The 17,915-nt window shown below is 32.1% G+C and overlaps 1 protein-coding gene across 1 annotated transcript in view; it reads right to left on the bottom strand.

The window, feature by feature from the left end:
* Positions 1-15,843, bottom strand: part of LOC145241655 (uncharacterized) — a 1,060,571-nt gene extending 1,044,728 nt beyond the window's left edge. Inside the window, exon 1 of the mRNA XM_080104790.1 lies at positions 15,603-15,843. The gene's annotated coding sequence lies outside the window, so the exon portion shown is untranslated. The remainder of the gene's footprint in view (positions 1-15,602) is intronic.
* Positions 15,844-17,915: the final 2,072 nt, after the last annotated feature.

Genomic DNA, 17,915 nt, shown 5'->3' with positions numbered 1-17,915 from the left:
CCAAATTGTAGGAGGAGTTTGGTAGAGTTGGCGAGTTTACAGACTCGAAATTTGATAGGGTTCTGTAAACAGGTAATATTTCAACGATTTGACGTTTGAGAACTCTACCAAACGCCTCCGCCAATTTTGGGTCTAAACACTTGAAATCTTAGATATAGATTTCATGGACATGGATTTAACTTAATAACTTGATTTATAGTCCCAAATAATAAATATTAAGGGGTCATAATAGGGATCAGATTAAAAAAAATGACCGCTGTTTTATGCTCAACATACAAATCCAAACACCCGGGCAACGCCGGGCTGAAATGCTAGTATATAACATTTTTACAATTTGAGATATATTCTATTTACCCTATATTTTAAACGCTTATAGTTAATCTCATCTTAGTGCATACGGAACCGGAGGGGGCTATAGTAACTAAGTAAGTGATTAATCACTCCCCACATCGTCCAAATGAGGACACTATCACATGATATAACTATGAAAAACCAATTCAGTAGTCAGATGCTAAACTTATTAAGCTTACAGATACACTTGATAGCATCGAGTGTCGAATTGCTTCCGAAGTTTATATCCTTCTTGCAAGAGGCTTTCGAAATAATGTCATGTTAGAAGAGTGGAACAGAGTTATTAATTCCCAAGTGAATTTTGCTTGTGACAGTCTAGCGGTCATGTAGCAATCATACTGATTAGCACTGACACGACCTTGTATCACATACCGCCCTCAGATATCATTTAATAATGTATAGGTACGAAATATTCGATATTCACTACTAGTGCTATAAACTTTAGGACAGAGTAGCATTATGTATATCTATATAATTACGAAAATGGTATAAAGGCCTATGTGGGTACACGCGTATGTGTAGATGACCATGACCGAGAGATAAATGGCTCGTATTATTTTCTAAAATATACTTATTTTTATGACTGTCTGCTATTTAAAACTAAAATATAAGATATAGGAATTCAAACTATTATAAAAAAGATCAATTATTCACAGAAATTGTTAAAACTTCTTAAAATTAAGCATTTTTAATTACATATCTCATTGCATTTGTTTTTTGCTTTTATTTGGTTTAAACTTTCGATAAACATTCATCGCTCATCGAATCAGAAGTTACATCTCATGCGACCAGGGCTTAACACCTGGTTATACATTCTCTCGAAATGTAAATTCTATATTATAATATTTTATACTAGGAACACGTGCTTTTGCATCTGCTCATCTTTGGACTAAAGTTCGCAACAGGCAAACATTCACATATCACCACCAACATACCCTAAATAATTACAGATACTACGATTCAGACTTCACAAATGTTTATATACAGGACATTACTTCAATAACCACATCCCAACCTAATTATCCCTATTGCCGAAAAGAAATATAGACACTGTAAGACGTCTGACAAGTAACAACGATACCGTAATATCAGAAGCCGATGTAGGTGGAGGCATGGTTATAATATAAAACACACGCATATTTAAAAGGAATACACATACTAATATTACAAACGGATACATACACCCACACAAACTCGAGAAATATAAATATATTGAAACATTAAATAAAACTTTAAAATACATTTAACAACGATAAAAATTGGATATTATACATGGAGCATCACTCATTATCCCCACACTATATGCTTTCTCAAAAACCCACAAATCGGACATCCGTATGCACCCAATGATATAGAATATTGGCAGTAAAACATATAAGATCGCACGAACTATTGCCAATATCCTTACCCTACTAATATTTACTATTCTTAATGCACATATAAAACACATTTCTAGTAATCTATTAAATAAAAAAATATACTGACATACATAATATACCCATACACAGCTTGGACATAGTTTCCTTGTACCCTAATGCTCCTATCAAAAATGCTTAAACTTACTACATGTACACTTGAATAACATAAACCTTGATATGCGTTTTCCTATACCCCATTAACACAGATATTTAAACTTATTACCGACAATACATATTTCCAATTCGATAACACATTTTTCAAAAAAATAAATCGAATTTCCGATGGGAACCCCCCTTTTAGCAGGTTACTGCCTTGTTTCTTTCTAGAGTTCTTAAAATTCAGTCAATTTTAATTTATATGACTTTAGATATATTGACAACATTCTAAATGTTTTCCACGAATCTTCACAGCTATGATTAGGAACACATTCCATGCAGTTGAACTTTCCAGAAAATATACCTACGAAACAGAAAAAAAACTGTTACTACCATTTATAGACATACTTATTATAAATTTACAAAAGAATTCACTGTTTAACGTTCTTCGAAAACCACACGGAAATAACGACTTCATACACTTTTGCTCGCATCATAACACCAGAATAAAAAAAACAGCATGATAATCTTCAAACGTGTTTTTCAGGATTTCCTGACCTCAATATATCGACAAAGAACCTTATCATATTACAAACTCACTAAAAGTATTAAATTACGCTTACATATTTCATATCAAATACAAAGAAAAAAGGCATAACACTATTTTCCAATATGACATGTTGAATACCTCCCTATTTAACATATATTATCTCGTATCAATCCGTACCAATAATATAACATGTTTTAACACCATGAACAAACTAGGAATACAATGGTACAAATCACGTCATTAACTCTAAATCAAACATTAAATGTTACTAAGACTTCTTTCGAAACCCTAACAGCCGACGCTGGCATATAAACTATCACTTGAAATGCTACCATCACGGCACATTGGAGAAAGACAACGGGTGTTAAAAAATCGACGCGCCGAACATAAGAAATATATAAGAAAACGCAATACGCTAAACGCACTTTTACCCACATCTCACAGCAGAATCAATCGTTTATATTCACAAAAGCTAAAATAAGTAAATTCCCATATAGTAAAGCCCGGCGGATAATCTTCGAATCGACGCTTTTTCCAGATTCTGACACCAGAAAAAATAAAATAAAAACGGTTTCTTAAACGTATCTTATCATCACCAAGTTAACAATCAAGGAAGGGAATATAAATTTGAAACTTGATTATTTAATCCACATTTTTTCTGGCGCTGTTCTTCTGTACATAAGAAATATATTTACAATGTGTATATACATTTTCACGTATAAATGGTAACCTTTACAGAAAAAAACAGCACGAAAATCATTCAGCACATATGATTATACCTTAATTTACCTCAATTATTTTATCATCCTGAAAAAGACCCCGAACATAGGGATGAATCGTTGACATTTGCGTTGGGAATCCCAGATAAAATGTTATATGGGTAGTTTTTAGAAATAGAAAGATATAAGCATATTTTGATTCCCATCAACGAGTTAGCAGGGTCAGAAGGTAAGAGTTGGCATCCATTAAACCAAGTCACCTTTAATGACCGAGATTAAATGCACCGGAAATCAAGGGGCGATACGGGAATTATGGTCGTAGCCTTCCGGTTGACGACCACAGGGGCTGAGAGGTGTTTTGGGCAGCAGAGAAACCATACGGGAGATTTCGGGTCTCTCCCCGACCACCAGGGTCCGAGATATAGGCTTGCCCTGAATAAAAGATTGAAGCTACAGTCCATCTTGTCATTAATGAATCTGTCTGAAGTGACCCCAACGAGATGGAGACCAGCGTCCAAGAAGATATCATCCGTTGGCCAAGGCAAGCGGGTATGTTCACATTATTTGTGCACATATACATCTCGGAGATTTTCAAGGCAAGAAACGTTGTAAGGATAAGACGACACACACATATAACAGTGAACTGCACGTAACATACTTAAGAGCATACGCACACACACACACACACACACACCCATATATGTAAGAACATCGACTCTTAAAAGAACTCGTAAAAGTAACAAGAAACAGTAAAAAGAAAACGAAGTAAAAGTAAGAGATTAGTAAAGTAAACGATTAAATAAATAAATAATAAATAAACACGCAAATACCATTTTAACACATTTTTCTTATGACAGTGTACAGAGTCCATCTACATATCAGGCTAATTCGGGAGACAATGTCTGATATGAAGTGTATTATGTAATACATTCGTAATATAGGAGGCGGATCGAACCTAACAGATTGGAAAAAATGAATAAGAACGATGCCTGAAACTTCGAGAAGAATCGACTACTGAAATAAAAAAAAAATATTATAATATTGACGATTTCTGTATTAGTTTTTTTTTTTTTCTTAGAAATTATTATGGATCTGATGGTCGAAAGAGGTGAACCAAAAGCGTGCTGAATAGAACTTATCACACAAGAGGGTATTGTCTCGTTCAATTTTTGTCGATCTGTATATATCTTGTGACTTGTCCCTTAAATTTTATACACACATTGATATAACAACTAGAGATATATATATATATAAAAATACCTATAGGTTAGTATAAGCGCAAACCTAAATATATGTACCGACGTTTCAAACCCCTGTATATAACATCTATCAATATTGTTCCCATTAGAGGATCGACGAATTCGAACACGTGTATATATATATATATATATATATATATATATATATATATATATATATATATATATATATATATATATTACTTTTTATAATATAAAGCTGAATGTGTGGGTGTGTGCATGTGTGTGGTCACGAATAGGCTGCTATATTGTTGACTATTTTAAAAAAAACTGATTACATATAATGATAGCAGATGTATCGAGACACAGGAATGGGTATGCTTGATCTGGCAGAATGGTGGTTCATTAAAATTGTGGGGTCTGCGTTCGCGCCTGGTGCACAAAGTATTGAAATAAAAAAAATAAAGAAGAAGTTTACAAGTGTTTGTTATATTTGATGTACATAAGAATAATTTCATAAGTATGTTTTAACTTAAATAAGGATGGTATAATAAAATTGTGGTGTCTGCGTTCGCGCCTGGCCCCCATAGAATGGAAATAGGCACAAATTTCAATAAAGACTTTTCGTATCTATCTGCGAAAGTATACTTTGATAATTATGTTTCAGTTTGAAGAAATATGGTATAATAAAATTATGGGGTGTTCGTTCGCGTCTTACCTCCATAGAATGAAAATATGTCAAAAACCTTACTAATGTTTTATAATATAGATCCCCAGAATATTGTGATAAGTGTTTCAGTGTGAACAGGTATAGTATAATAAATTATGGTGTTTATTTATTTTATTTTTACTTTCATCATATTTTGCTTTGGTTTTGATACTCCCAAATTCGACGCTATCTCTTTACAACCCTTCCTTTTCATAACCTATCATATTTTCATAAATCAGAGTCCATTTCCTGTAGGCTGTTTTAGAACCCAGTCAACGACGGGTACTTTTGCTAGTATATACATATAACCCTAGCAAAGTTTTGGACAGCGTTACCATTAATATTTACTTATTAAGATGCGTATTACCAAACTCATAAATACATACTGAATTTCAGTTTTGGGCTGTAAGCACCTTTACTTTCAGAATATAAGAGAAATATTATTCCAAACAAAATAGCAATATGGATCCAGAGAAGCTTTAATTGGAAATGCTTTCAGATGAAAACGAAAAATAGGGTTCTTGGTAGTTAGCCAACTTGAAGATTTCTTGAGACAAATAGCAGATTTTTTCCGGTGTGAAAAAGAAAATTCTGCAAATGAATCCTAAAGAATTACGTATATTTCATGGAGTAATTCGTTTTTTTTTTGTTTTGTTTTTTTTGTATTAGCAAAGCTTAGTTTCTATCTGATTGTTAAGTTCGAATGTTCACGGGATCGGTACTCGTTTGAAGTTCAACCCTCAAGACTACAAATATTTAAAAAAAATGCTAAAAACATTAGTTCCATCACCCTCAACTGAACAATATTTTCAGGGAGGGGTTGCTTTTTTCGTCGATATTTTCGACAGTCATCCCCTCTTTTCGATTGACTGGCCTTAATTTAAACCTACCTCATTTCCGGTTTTGCGATAATTGCTACAGCAAATACGTCACTTTTTTCACGTTCTCCTCCTCCTTCGCGGTACGGGTTCGAGCCTGCCTGCCTTCTACCACACCTTTTTCATTTGCTCAACACCACACACCCAAATATTTGGGCAACGCCGGGCACCCAGGCTAGTCTAATATATAAATTTCACTAGTCTGTTTAAATGTATGTATGCTTGCCTAAAACTTTCGACAGCGGCGACGGATTTTCACGAGATTTTTGTTGTTGTGGCGATATATATCGAAAAATTGCTTCACTTTCAACTGGGCACTTTTCTATAAGGAGGGGTTGCTTTTTTCGCCGTTATTTTCGAAAATCACCCATTCTTTTCGATTCACTAGCAATAATTTAGAAGTATGCTACTTCTGGTTTGGCAATGGACGCAATGGCGAAGACGTCTCATTTATTTTTACGCTCTTTTCCTCCTTCGCTGTACGGGTTCGAGCCTGCTTGCTTACTACCACCACGTTTTTTTCTTGTTTTTCGTCAATCCACACCTCCACCTACACGGGCAACGCCGAGCCCCACACTAGTAAAATATATAACGCTCACTATGTGTTCCTGATATAGTTTATCGTCATTTATTTCGGATTCTAGGTTAGTTTATTTATCATTTTAATCGGTGTAACAGGATTTTAGAATCTTACCTTCCAATCACTAATAGAATTCGTCAATTTAATAGTTAGTTAATAAAAGTGCGTTGCTTTATCCGATTAGTCAGTTTGATCACCCCTGTTTATTAATATAACCTTCCATTTTTTGTGACCATACTCCACAATGTTATCCAAAAATATTGCAGCAATTTTCATTTAATGTGCTGGAAATTTTATTTTTGAGGATTTCATTAGTTCAGCAATACTTTTATGCAGCATGGTTTTTAGTTGCGAGAAAAAATATCTAAATGAAGACATTTGAGCGAAAAAAGTAAATTATACAGCAATAATATTATGCATCTATTGTTGTTGCGGGTCTTTAAAATATGCTCATATGTATCATCCGATAATCAAATCAAACTTTTTTTATTTGGCCGAGGTGGGAGTGTTCATCGAAATGCATCTCCTCTATGAGACATAGCTGTTTTATGAGGCAAGAAATTATCAGTCATATGCTGGCTCCACTGGGACACGTTATTTCAATCCTGATAGAAAATCTAATATTACTGAAATGTTCGAGTACTTTTTGTCACAAACAAGCTCCTGTATCTAACAATGCATGAAAAAAAATCAGACGCAACTACATATAAGATGAAATAAACATAAACTTGTCAACATTTTAAAATATTATTTAAAACTAAAATTTAATGAGAAGACTTACAAATCTAATATTGTAATTATACTCTCATTTTCGACAGTAAATCGGAAAATAACTAATGTAGTTGAAGTTAGGGACATGAAAGACAGAGGAATCTAAACTCCGCCGTCAAGAAGATTAAGCCTACTGAAATTCGGAGTACCGGTTTTTGTCAAACAGACTCTAAAGAAAAGATAGTGGTCGTTCAGAGTGAGAATATGGTAAACTGCTTAAAGAAAAAGTGAGTTAAAATGTTGATAGAAAAAAGGGTAGAGGGCTATCAGTAAACGAGACGCATTCTCACTAAAACTACAAGGAAATTCTTCATAAAAATTTTTGTTTTATCTGTTAATAAAAAGCACTCGACTATACATTCGCCATTCATTAATACGTCCATCCATTAGTTTTGGGGGTGTTTGGATTCAATACGTTTACGTGTTGCCATATCGAAAAAGCTGCGCCACAAACGTTCAGCTTTCCAATTTTCGTGCAGTTTATGAGACGCCGATTTCTGATCTTTCTATTATCATTAATACAAGTTCAATGTCTCTATTACTAAATCCTTTTCCATTGTCAGAGTGAATACAACTTATACGTCAGTAAAACGAGATATATATTAAGTATTTCTGTGTTTCAAGCAGAGTATCATATTTCTTTTTAAAGAAGAAGACGACTATTAAACCGGAATAATCGTCCACAAAATGTAATGCATACCTGAAGATTTCAGTTCAACATTACCATTAAGCTGGTTTTCAATCGCGTACACTTAAAATAAAAATAATACACGTTTCCGCATATAATCCAATAGAAAATAAATGTAGTGCAGAGAATAGTGTCCTCAAAGCTTATTAGAGCATGAAAATAGTGCGCAGGGATTACGTTACTCAGACAGCAAGTGAGTGGAAATTATTGTATACGTACGTGTGCAAGTTACCACTCAGATTTAAAGGATAACGACTTGCGATAATTCGCACGTTATATATGATTAGTAAATAGTGAGGAGAGCAAAACGTACACAGCAATAAAAGTAGATTGGAAGGCTCAGCATGAAAAGAATGGTTGTCACATAGACATTGCTATCAATCATTATTAACGAGGAAAGTATATAGAACACTACTAAAATATAACATATTTAGTAATACTATCAATAAAACACTTATTTAATAAAATAGTACGACTACTACTAAATAATGAAAAAAAAAAAAAAACGTAAAAAATCATACCAATGTGAAAAACAAACCCAGAAAAAAAAATATTCGAAAATATGTGCTAATTTTTTCTGAAGCAATTGATGACTTCGCAAGACTTTTCGTAATAAACAGAAGTCAGATTTGACCAAAAACATAGAAAAGCAGTCTGATAAAATATCAAAATATATATATATATATATATATATATATATATATATATATATATATATATATATACAAATACATTATATATATAGATATATATACAGAGACATTATATATATATATATATATACAAAGACATTATATATATATATATACAAAGACATTATATATATATATACAAAGACATTATATATATATATTTATATATATATATATATATATATATATATATATATATATATATATATATATATATATATATATATATATATATAAACATGATACCTAGGCATGAACAAATATATTTTCAGTGGTCAAATAATTTTTTAAAAATATTAGATCTGATTGTTATCGAGAACCGAAAACTAAAAATTTCGATAAGGGTCGATTACACTAGCTGCAACAAACATTGGATATAACACGGAGGAATAACCACACAGGAAATACACACGTATATGTATATGCATATAAGAATTACATATATATGTATATATATATATATATATATATATATATATATATATATATTATACGTAAAATATATATTTACACAGAAGCAAATTATTATGGTAATACATGGAATACATATATCACCATATGTGTACATGTTACATGTACACCAGACAGTAATACATCGTAATTAATCTACATATCTATCTATCTCTCTCTCTCTCTCTCTCTCTCTCTCTCTCTCTCTCTCTATATATATATATATATATATATATATATATATAACTACTATCTACTTATTACTACCTAGCTCTTCCTACGTATTGAGCACTATTTAACTAAATGCTTAAAGCTTATTCATAAATTTATAATTTCGTATATTAGCTTCTCTAAACTGTTGAGCGCTCTCAAAACAATTTATTTCACCACACCAAAAATATATATATGGAAAGGGTTAATTTCGAAACATCACTAAAATATCCCCACACTTAACAAGCATAGCTATATTATTAAATTAATTAAAATAAAACCAATGAACTAATACGCCGAATGTGATGGCGAGCAAATTTCTTCCTTAAAAATGAATACAAAAACAAAAAAGACTCCTCTGGTTTTCAAATCCTTTAAAATGCGAAAGCAGTAGACCTTTTGATAAACTTTGAAAATGACATTTTAAACGTAATTAAAAATTTAGAATTCCAAAATCAACATAATAATTTACAACGGAAACTACACAAAATCTTCAGAAACAAAGACAACTCTAATAACATCTTTGTAAAACCAGATAAAGTTAGAATTTTTTAATTAAATATATAAACAAGAATATAACAAACAGACGCGACTACACATATATAATTAATACTGAAAGTAAACAAATCACCGATAAATAAAAAATTAGCGATAAAGTTGGCAAACTGACACCTAGAGGCATACATTCTGCTCAAAATACCACAAAGGTGACTTCAATAATAACCCCAGTACTCGCTTGATAAACCAAAAATAGATAGAATATACTAAGCAATACATTCTAGAGTAAAAAAACAAAGAAAAAAAGACCTCGGATATAACCAGTAGGTAAATACTGCCGAAGCAATCACTTGGTTTATAACTATAGAAAACAAAAAAATAAATGTACGTTTATATAGGTTGGCATCATAGAGTTTATCCCTGGATAAAGTTTATCCCCTGGATTTTTCAACATTGACCTAGAATTTGCAGAGGCATACACTGATATATCCTCAGAAGAAATCCACATTAATAAAAAATGTAGAAAATCAGTTCTAGTAAATAACAATAACTAATGAATATAAACTCAAATAACAAATTCGTTGGATTTGGCGATGGGTGCCCTGGATTCTACAGAGGAATCAGATATTGTGGGATTATTTATTCTATATACCCTCACAAGCATATTTGATACTACGGATATAGATGATGGACTAGCAATAATAAAAGACTCCAACAAAGTCAAAGGAGATAACATTAAGATATTCATACACAAGGAAATTAAAAAATAGGCGTTACACTAGAAGTACTAGCTAACATAAAAATAACAAACTTCCTGGACATCACGTTTTAAGAATGCATGTCCTCTCGACAAATCTTGGCATTTGTTTCCCGTCGTCTTAACATACAGTGCACTTGCCACTGGTATTTACCAATGTCGACTCAACAGAGATGTGTTTGGAGATTGTGTACCTCTTGCCACCAAAATTCCACGCGCAGGGACCATAATTACAGGAAAAGACAATTAAAATGAAAATAATACAAACAAGTTGTCTTTTATATATAATATTTGTGTTTAAGTGTAAAATGTAGACTCACTATACAACCAATATATATATATATATATATATATATATATATATATATATATATATATATATATATAAATACGTGTGGGTGTGTGTTATATTTCTACGCATATACCTATATACAAATACTAAATTATGAAACTATTACAAATATATGTATGCGTAAAATATCATTCCTTATAAAAATTGTGTGTAAACATGTATATATATATATATATATATATATATATGCACATATATGTTTGTGTATGAGTGTGTGCATCTGTATATATTGTTACTTACGAATGATTAATAGACTTATATACACATCAATTCAAACTTTTTATAGATGTGTCAAACTTTAAATTGATAATCCATTTCCCTTAATTTAGATATCAGGGGTGTCGCTTCTTTTGATAAATGCTGACACCTAAACAACGTTCAGAAATTGACAATCATGCGATAGGTTTACTAAGAAGATCATTTGATATATTACAAAATTCCAAAAGCAATTCTTGTTAACTGGAAAATAACTTGTGTGATTTAAGATCATTAAAGATTAAATTCGTATTGCCAAAATACAGGCTAATTTGATTCGTAGAAGTTGTGAAACGTAAACCTTCATATTATGTCGTATACACCTGTGACGTCGGCCTATATGTCATGAATTGTATTTAAATTATAAAAGCCGAATCGTAATCTTTGACATAGAGCGCATATCTGTATAATAACAATATATGTTTGCCTTATTTCACCTGAGCGAGTATGGGTGTTTATTATTAATCTTATATATATATATATATATATATATATATATATATATATATATATATATATGTTACATGATAAACGGCTATCCCCTTTTAATCTAAGTGAAAAAATAGGGAATTAGTTAAATGTAAATATGAAATAGGAGAGCCAAGGATTCGAACTTGCGAAGCTAGATTTTGAATTGAAAATTCCAATCATAAATTAAAATAAATACAGAATGTTATTGTAATAAGGAATGTGAAATCGCATTTGTTTAGCTTAAATATCAGTTATTGGAAAGGAATGTAATAATGAAATCTGTTTCTGTAAAAATTAAAATAAGGAATTTAACCGTAAATTGAAATTGTAAACATATTTTGTAAAAATGTTATTTGAAAAATAGGTTACTGAACTCGGGGTCATATCAATTTTTACAACGTGACACATGCCATACCACATGCTTTATGAGCACATGTTTAATCATGCGATGACGTGACGAGTTCTCAATATAGGTAGAATTTTTAGATGCAGTCGGGGAGAAAGAGGGGAGAAGAGCCTAGAGAGACATGCTGACACCAAACATTCGAAGCGGAGGTTAGAGAAGAAAAAGCAATGTAAATAAACTTTGAATTCTTCAAGCGAAATCATAGCCGACCATGAAATAAAGGGCGTCATCATCTTTGTGTATCTGCGTCTTCGTGTTGTGATTTAACAGAAAAGGTATAGTCCATTTTTATTATAAGAACTTTGTGAAAATCATCATCAAGTAAAATATACATGTATCCATATTTATAGAAACACACCTGTTCATACAGAACTCTCTCTCTCCTTATATATACCTGTTTATGTCTCCAATATGCTATCTCTTACAATATGAGCATGAATACTCAATACATTAACACTCCTAACACGCTAATCCCTCACTAAGACTGTCTCTATCACTCTAATACTCTCACAAATATGAACAACAACAAATAACATCATTCCTCTTCAATAAGATTTACATAACATACGAATATTTGGTGCCGTATTTGGTACTTCTAATAAAAACACCCACCATGTAACTACGGATATATAGTTATTACTATAATAACATACCACAAATACCGACATCCACTAGTATTTAATCATTTCGAGAATCATCAGTGTAAAGTGTCACGATTACAACCGGTCGGGAGATTCGAACGCGGCCACGGAGCCATCTTTGACACCGATAGCAAACAACAAAAACTGATCAACATTAATCGTGAGACGCATTTGCAATTTAAACATTTATTACTAAATGTCGATACAGTCATCTATGTAATCTAATGATTACAACATTATGATCTACCCATGCGAGATTAAGTGATCGACTACTATTTCAACCTTGAAGTATTCAACAATAAAAACCTATACGGATATATATATATATATATATATATATATATATATATATATATATATATATATATATATATATATATATATATATAGTAATTTAAGGCCCGCAGGCAACTTGGGGATAAGGGTTACTGAGTGTGCAGTAGTCGGTTGGATAATGTAGTGATCGTCAGTAGTAGAAAATTGATAAATTGAATCACTGAAGGGGACGATTTTATAAAGTACTAACTAGCTCTACCTACGTATTGAGCACTTTGAAGTAAATATTTAAAGTTTATGCATAAATCTATATTTCGTATATTAATTTTATGTGAGTAAATGAAGTAGTTATATATATATATATATATATATATATATATATATATATATATATATATATATATATATACGTCTTTATCTTTATATATAAATATGATTATATATGTACATATATATATGTGTGAAATCTACATAGATATACACTTACATACCACTATATATATGCATATATATATATATATGTAAATATATGTATATATACGTGTGTGTGTGTGTGTATGTGTGTTTGTGAGGGTGTGTGTGTGTTTATGTATGCGTGTGTATCTCTGCTAATTTTTGAAAGTCACTATTTGTGTGAAATCTTTTCGCATAGGTTCCGAAAAGGCCGAGACGATCTTTTGAATATTTCAAAATGAGGGGCATTTATACGTTCGGCAGTGCTCTTAAATATGTTTTGTACAAAGATCTATTCAACAAATATCGACAATCTAAAAAATCGAAAACTTAAACATATTTTATTCATTTCTAGATAAAAAGATTATTTTTTACAGTGGAATATTATACGTCACACCGGCAAGAGAGATGATAAAATCTTAGCAAATGAGTTATTCTCATAAAACAGATTTATTGACATCAGTAATGGTAGCTTAGTTGAAGCAGATTCGATTTTAGATCGAATGACCCCCCTGTTCAAGCACAGCTGTCGCTAACCTTTTTATTTTAATTTATTTTCTTTTTAATTAATTTAATCTATACCCCTACAAATGTTTTTTTATCTATATTGATATTAAAATTGTTTTCGACGTATTTAAAAAGAAAATACAACTTTCTTATATATGGGTTACTTGCATTCATTAGAAAAAGATCTAGCTAATTGGCATATTCTTTTGAACATTCAATTTTATTAATTCCTTATTCTTTTTGTCAGTTTTATCAGATGATTGTTTTTAGTTTACTATTACGTGAAACTATGTTCACGCGGATACTCTACATGATTAATACTTGCATAATATTTGCATAAAAAGCTCAGAGTAAAAACAAAACCTTTTTCATATATATTTATGCATGCATATATATTTTGGTATATAATATGTGCCTAAGTAATTAATCCTACAATGTTTGGTCTAAAGACATGAAACTTCGTATATAAGGTATGTGAACCATGCAGAACTTTATATGTGGGTTTTAGCCGGGAAAATCGGTACAAAAGTGGGAAAATTAAAAAAAAAAATGAAATTTACCAGGTGAAGATCGAACGACGGCATTACGAATATGCATGCATAACATAATAGGTATTGGTTCATATGTTACTTTTTAGCCTTGCAACAAACATGTCTTATTAGCCCAGTCATTAACCCGAAGTAACTTTTCCAATGCATTCATCGATAAGCCTGAATATCACGTAGCCTTAGATTGTAAACAGACACAGACAGAATTTGATGAACGACATTATCATTATTACTTTTTAATTTTATTTATTTTTTATATATGGGTCACCCCTTATCAAGGCCCGCAGACAACTTGAGGATAAGAGTTACTGAGTGTGCAGTAGTCAGTTGGATAATATAGCGATCCTCAGTAGTAGAACATTGATAAATTGAATCACTGAAGGGGATGATTAATCGAGAATTTGGTTATGTGGGACTTGAAGACAATAAAATTGTAGTCAAATAGAAAACAGGCAAACGGGAAAGCGTTACACAGCCGTGCAGTTCTAAGAAATATGCTTTGTTCATGGCATCTGCGTTTTGGTTTAGGCATAGATACAAGGTAGGAAAATTATTGACAGTGGTTTTAGCTAGCAGAGTGTTTTTCCTGGAAGTCTGGCGAGGGGAGACCATAAATTGGGGCTAAGACAAGCCCCAGCCATGGAAATAACGATAAAGCACATACAAGCTCACAACGTCTCTTTTGTGCAAAAGAGGTTGCAGGGAAGAGAACAGTCATCCTCCAATATGTTATTTGTTTATTTTGCCAATTAGACCACCGGGCTAATACTTTCTCGTAAAATATAATCATCAGTACAGTACAATATTGATCTATAATAATACATAAATTATTTGCATAAATAAAATATCATGTTTAAGCGTATTGTACGATCAGGCAATGCCGTGCTTCCATTAAATACATTCTAAATACACACCCGTTTAAAACAAAATCTCTATATACTAAGAATATATGCATAACTATGTTTATATACATATGCAAAATGTATATATGTTTGTGTGTTTGTGTTCTTCACTGTTATGTGTGAGCTTGTGTATGTAAGTACTAAATATATTCTAAATATAAAAGAAAGAAAAGCTGAAAAAAATATAAAAAAAGTTGTATTAGATATATTGTCATGATTACTTACCTCAAGAAGTCATTCCAAAATAATTATTATAAATGCAGTCTTTTTCACGTTTTCCCCGAAACTTTCTTGTGTAAAGACTAGGAAATAAAGGTAAAAGAAACAAAAACATAAATGAAGCACAGATAAAAAAAATATCGTTCAAAGTCGAGATTTGTCTGTAGCTCTGTCGAAGTCACTCGATGTTGGCTGACATTCTCGAAAGAAATCTGCCATGAAGAAGAGAAAAGGGAAAGAAAAAAACGAATACAAACAAAACAATCTAATAAAACGAACCGTCGTGTGAATGTGTGCGAAGCTCTTTATATGTTTTATTTTATGTACATAGTTCGTTAATCATTATTGTCCGTTCTGTTTGATAGCATTGCTTCTATTGTGGACGATTAAATACAACAGGAATATGGAAAAACGTTTCCTGTACAAACCCGTACATACATGCACACATACACACATACATACATGTATTTATGTATGTATGTATGTATGTATATGCGTGTCTATGCGTGTGTTTGTGTGAGTATAGTAACAAGGAGGTAAACAAAATTAATATAAGATCATTTACATATTTTTCAACACTTAAAAACAATAACTTATATTGTCTGCGATTGTTTCATATATGATGTCAACATTAATTATATATATATATATATATATATATATATATATATATATTATATATATTCATATGTATATATATATACATATATATACACATATATATATCGGCATAATCGAGTTGGCACACCGGTTCTCCTCAGATAACCGAAGTTAAGCAACGTTGAGCCTGGTTAGTATCAAGTGAGTGACCATTTGTGAATTGTAGGCAGTGTATGTGCTCTCTGCTTATCTCGACATTTGTTTCCAATCGTCCTGTACTTCACTTGTCACTGGTATTTAACAATGGCGTCCCAGGAGAGGTGTGGTTGGAGACTGCGCACCTTCTGCCACAAAAATTTCACGCGCAAGCTTCGTGGATATCCATAGTCTGTCTAAGACTTAAGGAGCCTGCTTTATATATATATATATATATATATATATATATATATATATATATATATATATATATATATATATAAAAACTATAACAAGCGGCGTTACTAGAGCTTATTAACCAAGTTGATTTACTTAATAGCATCGTTACTCATTGGATCGTACGTGTAAGTGATTTATTACTGTGCTTATATCAGGAGCAGAATGTGAAATTATTTTAAGAACGAATTTAAAGATCAGTACATATAGAATTGAGCCGTAATTGTTTTGAGAATTTTCCTATCGAAATAAGACATTTGTTGTTTAGTATCGCAAAGTTTTTTTCCGAAAATAAGTGTCGTACACTCTTCAACAAGTCGACATATTTTAGCACGATCTGATACCATTGAGAAGACCATTCTGACATGTGGCATACAGATGTGGCGCACTTTTTTTTATCTCTGAATATGTTTATTATTATTTTTATTCTTATTATTGTCCACCGTTCTCATTATTTACTTTCTTTCATTTTACTTCTACTTCTTTTTTCTTATAATTATTATTATTATAAAGTTGTGTTATTTTGCTAAGGTTGGAAAATAGACTAGAAAATAGAGAATGTAATAAACTGGCATCAATTGAAATGGATGGCTCTCGTCTAGGAGAAGCCTCGTGTTTTGAAAAACTTCTGGGTTTGTCCTTTACTCCTGATCTGAAATGGAACACGCACATCAAGTCTGTTGCCAAGCTCGCTGGAAAGATTGTGGAATCCTTCTCCCGCTCCAAAAGATATCTCACTACTGATGCAATTCTCTATCTATATAAAACACAAGTACGCCCAAGAATTGAGTCCTGCTTCCATATCTGGGCAGGAGCTGCTAAAACAGCCTATCCTGCCTTGACAGAGTACAAAATAGACATCATGTCTAAGTGGGGGGTGCCCTTTTCTCTACCCTGCAACCTCTCTCCCACAGAAGAGACGTTGCCAGCCTATCCTTGTATTATCGTTATTTCCATGGCAGGTGCTCGTCTGAACTCCAATCTCTGGTCCCCCCTCGCCAATCTTTCACGAAAAACACCCGTCTAGCTGAAACCACTGTCAAAATTTCCCCCACTCTTTATCTGTGCCTGAATCAAAAAGTGGATTCCATGAACAAAGCTTCTTTCTTAGAACTGCACGCCTGTGGAACCCTGTTCCGTCTGCCTGCTTCCTGACTACAACTTGGATGTATTTAAGTTCGACGTTAACAGATTCCTAATCAACCGCCCTGTTAAGTAAACACTTCATTAAAGCTCCACACTAACGTACTGTACTTGCAATAACCCTTATCCCTGAGTGGCTTCCAG

The sequence above is a fragment of the Euprymna scolopes genome, chromosome 20, assembly GCF_053919585.1.
Source record: "Euprymna scolopes isolate OS-2025 chromosome 20, ASM5391958v1, whole genome shotgun sequence".
Taxonomy (NCBI): domain Eukaryota; kingdom Metazoa; phylum Mollusca; class Cephalopoda; order Sepiida; family Sepiolidae; genus Euprymna; species Euprymna scolopes.
This window is presented reverse-complemented; position numbering and strand designations above follow the sequence as displayed.